General features: G+C 42.0%; 1 pseudogene; it reads right to left on the bottom strand.

Annotated features, from left to right (window-relative positions):
- Positions 1–436: 436 nt before the first annotated feature.
- On the bottom strand, positions 437–1,570 carry LOC117241213 (annotated as a pseudogene).
- Between the last annotated feature and the right edge of the window lie 4,224 nt (positions 1,571–5,794).

A 5,794-nucleotide genomic window follows, 5' to 3' on the forward strand; every position in this document is an offset into this window, starting at 1 on the left:
GGAGCGAAGGTATTTACCGGGCTAGTTGGAGATTCCTCGGTATGTGTATTATTGAGCGATCTACGGGTTGATCTGGGACCCAAGGCGATATTGTCGGTATGATTAGGAACGTCAAGGTGCGTTCGTATGTGCCGTCGATGGAGGTGATCGTGGCCGTGATGTAACGTTTCGAGGTTGTCGATAACGTGTTGAGTGTTCCGATTGGGATCTAACGTTTCCGTTGGTTAAGTTTTAGCGAATCAGCGAGTTTTTCGGTGATAAAGTTCATGCTAGAGCCGGTGTCTAGCAGAGCTCTACAACGGAATGGTTGAACTTTATTGTTCAATACGTTGACCTGCGCTGTGACTAACAAATCGTGCTGCAGTGGTTCAGAAGGAAGCGAGGTCAATGAGTCCGTTTTCTGTGGTTCGGACCCTAACAAGGTCGTTTGATGACGTCATTGTTTTCCTTGTCGTCTAGGACTGGACGATATATTTGATCCCGATGCCGTCGTTCGCGATAACCGAGATTCACGTTTCGGTGATGTTCGCGGAGACGATCGGGGAGACGTGGATGCGCGTCTCGAACGGTGTGACGATCGCGGGGTCGGTGAACTAGGCGAAGATCGACCGTTGGGTGATCGATCGCTCGATGATCGGCTTACACGTGGTCGTGATTTGCTATGACCATGGTCTTGATGTAGGTATGTATGGTGTCGCTGCCTGCAGATGCGACATGAACCGGCGGAGCAATGAGTAATAGCGTGTCCCTTACCTAAACAATTGGTACATAGAGACGCCCTCTTGGCGATTTCAAGGCGTTTTTTAGGCGACTTCGCTTTGAAGACGTCACAATTCCATAATTCGTGTTGTCCTTGACAATTCGGACACACCAACGTATTATGTGTAGTTGTGAATGCGTAACTTCGCGGTGCGTTCGATCGCTGACGTTTGTGTTGATCGGGCTCTCATTTTATCACGGTTGATGCTGAACTTGTCCTGTCGCCGTTCGTCCGTGTTTTCAGAAAGTCTATCAGTTGCGTATATGACGGCATTTTCTCGTCCGGCAATGTGCGCTGCCATTTGCGAATGATGGCTGAGGGTAGCTTCGACGTGAATAATTTTATAAGAGCGACATTTGAGGTAACTGGTTCACCGAGTTTTTCTAACGCTTGGAGGTTTACCTTGACCGTCTCAAGAAAATCATCTATCGCTTCGGGTGTCTCTTTGGTTATTTTCGGATAGTCAAAAATCAAGTCCCAGTGGCGCATGCAGACTTGACTGTGGCAGTCGAATTTTTCCTTCAGAACGTCAATAGCGATCGAATGATTTAACTCGGTGACATCTAACGATTGTATGCTTCGCGCGGCCTTTCCGGTCAAAGAGGATCGTAGGTAGTGGGATTTCTGCACGGGTGTAAGTCGCTCGCTTCGATCGATAGTGGATAAGAAGGAGTCGTAAAATGAATGCCAATTTTCGATGGTACCGTCGAAAGTAGGCAGGTGAATTTCAGGGCAGTTTAATTGATGTCGGCTCGGCGACATTAGATGACTCGCAGCCTTGTGATTTCGACGACGATGCTGGTGTATCATCCATGAGAGTGTGTATTCGTATTACCAGATTGTAATATGTGTCGGTTACTTGGGAAACGCGCGCGTCGTCTATCTCCCCTAAATCTTCTAATTCTCTTGTAACAATCGATATTGTTTCCACGTGTCGTCGAGTAGTGCCGTATAGGCCGTTAAATGGGCCTTATTCGGTTGTCTAGATTTTTCGTATTCATCGAGTCGTTTCGATAGAAAGGTAAATCGACCGATTTGAAAGCCTCGTCTCCGATGCAAGGAGGTAAGTTTCTCTGTGTTTTCCATTGGTATAGCAGATTGTGAAAAGAATGCAGTGAACGAGCTTACCTTGTGGTTGCGAGTTTAAATGTTACTCGTCACCGTGTGTGTCTCGTTTAATGTGTAAGACGTGTTCTTACTGAAGTCGACCCTCTAGTTGTTGGCGTGAGGCTGCGTGGTTGCGTTCTTGCGTTTTCAAGAGGGTTATGCCTCTTCAAAACTGATGGTCCCTGGCGCTACTGACTTCACTGGAGTGGTAACGCTTCTGCTGCCGTTTCTATTGGATTCACGTGGCACTGTATGGTAGTGGATGTCACTGGCGTGCACTTTTCACTTGCCACTGTATCCGGCTCGAAGGACCAAATGTTACGACCGTTCGCGGAGAGACGCGGTCGTTAGGAAAACGCTTCAGCGAGAGGCGTAAATATTCGCTACGATTATGTTAATCAACGCCGCGAAATAGTCGTTCCCCTGTTTCGGTTAAGATAACAGAGGTCGTTTAATGAATGTAACACTGTATTAACAGGTTTACATAGAATAATATATTTTACAATAATATGATGATTATATTACAGAAATTTGACTCGACTTTGCGGACTCTCTAGATAAATTCGTTTGCTCGTCAGATTTGTCGAAGTGTCACGTTTGACTCGGCAGAAGGAACTGATCGCCCTTCGATTATTCCTTTGTCTCATTTGGAAGACGACCCCCACTATGCTCGGGTCACGCCACCGCTCGCGCCTATGATCACGTATACCTCTTCTTGTGTGAAAATCGTAACGGTCAAAAATCGACGTTTCTAGAGCTCGCTGCTTGGCGACAACTATGCTCTCGTCGATACATTGTATATGATCCGGCGGGCAGATAAGATGGTCCGCCTGCGACGTTGTAGGACCGCGAGCGACGGTTAGAAAATACAGCCTGTGGTGAGACTCGTGGCGTAACATCCTGCATATAAAATTGTTACCTTTATCCAATGCATACCACCTCTCTCCTCCTCTTTAAAAATATGACCTTTTTCAACTTAATGTCTCCCAAAAACGTATTTAGCAGAAAGGATTCGACATCTATAACGATCCAATTAGAAACCTTTTCTAGAGACCATTAGAAACGCGTTCTCTATCCAATCCTGGCTGAAACATAATTACTCGCACCCCCAGTAACCCACCTCTAAGTCATTCCAATCAACGTACCATGCAAACACGAATCCAACGCGTTCCAGGAATACAAACAACTGCCTGTAGCTGTTTAGCTGTACGCGACGAGTATAATTATTTCGGGTACTCCTCCAGTACAAAACAGACACCCAAACGACATTATTTCAACACAAAAATATTTAAAACAATAGTTATAAAAGCATGATACTTAATACCGCGCTTGACATCAGGTATAATAAAAATAAATTTCTTCAAAAAAATTTCAAGTTAAATCTTAAGCTTTTGTAATTATATCAAACTTGTTCAATTGACAATGAGCAATTTCCATCGTGTTTTGACAACTGACTCATCGTTGATGTATTTCCTCGGAATTGAAAAAGGAATGTGCATAATTTTGTCCTCCGTCAACACTCAAAATATTATCTGCATGCTATACTCAGGGATTCAATTTTATATTACGTTGCCTCATGTTCCATCACTGCTTTCCTACTATCAGTCACTTGAACGGTAATATAAACCAGTCTTCTATTTCCTATACTATTCTGCATACCATTTATCAGGAACAATACATTTTATTTGTTAATCTAATTAGATGCGAAGTTCCTCATTTGTCCTAATATCAATCAATGAATAAGTGAATTGAAATCTGTGAAAATAATGTAAAATCGGAAAATAAGGATAGAAATCTTTTCCCGATTACTTACAATTTATTAATATTAAATTGAATATACAAATATAAATTGGACAGGAAACGATATTTATTTAACGGAAACTAAATGCAATACTCGCATCTATATCAAATAACTTTACAGTTATTTTACCACTCTCGTCACAACGAATCTAACACACACACACACTCTCTCTCTCTCTCTCTAACAACTCTATCAATTCTCACGACTCTACTCTTCGACGACTCGATACCTCTAACGACTCTACTCTTCGACGACTCAACCTCTAACGACTCTACTCTTCGACGACTCAATTAGCTCTGATTCTCGCAACACGCACACTTTTCGATTCGCCTTGCGTAGCGAAACCGTCCTTCTTCTAACGTTGTCTATTGTTTCCCTCATACCTATGTAAGAACTACCAACTACGTGCCTTTAGTCACGTAGGCACTCTTAAATGTAAACGAAGCACAGAAACACGACGTACACGGTTTTTCTATTTTCAACTGATTTCTAATTCGAATTACTTTACGATATTACAATAAGTATCTAGTAATACGACTTCCGAACCGACGTAATTATTGCAATGATTGTTAAATTTCAAAACAATTTCCTATCCATGTTAAACATATTACGTATATGTGCATGTCTAGTATTTCGATTAGTTGCTCTACTTGCGGTAGTTCGCCATTCTGGATCATCTAGACTCAACAAAGATGCATTCAATTTACTCCATACCTTAAAAAGCTCTGTAGCGGCACAAGAGTTAGAATTTGCTTCAAACCAAGTTGTTGTTTTGCTTCGGAATATTTAGAGGTATTGTAAGGAATTATGAACTCCGGGCAAAATAATGGCGCCGCTACATGTAACCGTAAAACAAGACGAATTTGTATCTTTTGACCTTCTTCTGACGATTATGAATAAACGAACGTGAGCGCAAACGATTCAGTATAAACTGTGACTAAACGTCTGTATAAATATCGTTTCGCGACAAGATCTGTTTTAAATACACTAACGAGTACACATTTTGGTAGTCTCATTATTCGATCCCCTACAGCTCTTATTAAGGAAGATAGAGGCCTGTGACAGTATTCAGCTTGGTAAACTTTGAACAGAGCATATTGATAAGCCAGAGTAACTAACATACAACCTTTTTTTTCTTTTTTTTTTTTTTTACGTGGAGAAATCCTCATGGACACTCCGCTGTTGCAGTAATTGCGTAACAGCAGAGTAGTGTCGGACTCTTACCGACTAAAACTCCACGATGACCGCCCGACGCGTATGACAGAGGTGCTCCAGGATTCTCTAATGAATTAACTTCAGTTGCACCCCCTTCACTCGTTCTCTAGTTCTAGCCAGTCCTAATATTTCCTGACTATTGAATTGGCGTTAGGAGGGGCCATTACCCCTAGCGCTGTCTCTCCTTATTGATATTCACCGGAGGCTTGTCTTGTGTGCTTCGACAACTCGCATACAACCTGGTGGTACAAGCTATGAAAAAACTTCCCCGGACATGAGAAAACACATTTGCCCAGATAACGTACGAAAGGTATTAGAGCCCACCAAATAAGATTTGCTACAATTTGCTGTAGTACGTCACAATAAGCCTATGAGTTTCGCGCGTCAGACGATTTTCGAATTAGTTGATGCTTGGATGTTCAAGATACGGAAGCGCGGAGAGATGATACGTTTATGTACAACTTGATCATGGTGCAACCCATTCGTCAGCCAGAAAACTTCATGCACGATTTTCTAAAAAGAAACACATTTCCCCCCTTCCTTATGCCGTACCAATCCTCTCTCGTCGCTCCTTATCTCATACACAGACAGGCCAAATAATGTTGCCGATGACCGCCAACAGCCTGGGTTCATGTACGGGTCTCTTGCCTGCGACAGAAATTTGTTATGTGTAGTATGCGGGGCAGAAAAGCACTTTTGCCATTAATATGAACTAGAAGATTGCAGAAAAATTGTAAACATTTTCCAAATTTTATTAATTTCATTTCATTTCTTAAAGTCTACAAAACTGTTAATCAACATTAAGCAAATATACAAAATCTTGACGTACAGAATAATGGAGCGAATATTAGAAACGATACTACTAAATCTACAAGCTAAAATGTACTATACAAATTTTCTTTAAACTATAA

Source organism: Bombus vosnesenskii, unplaced genomic scaffold (genome assembly GCF_011952255.1).
Source record: "Bombus vosnesenskii isolate JDL3184/JDL3185 unplaced genomic scaffold, Bvos_JDL3184-5_v1.1 scf7180000015422, whole genome shotgun sequence".
Classification (NCBI taxonomy): domain Eukaryota; kingdom Metazoa; phylum Arthropoda; class Insecta; order Hymenoptera; family Apidae; genus Bombus; species Bombus vosnesenskii.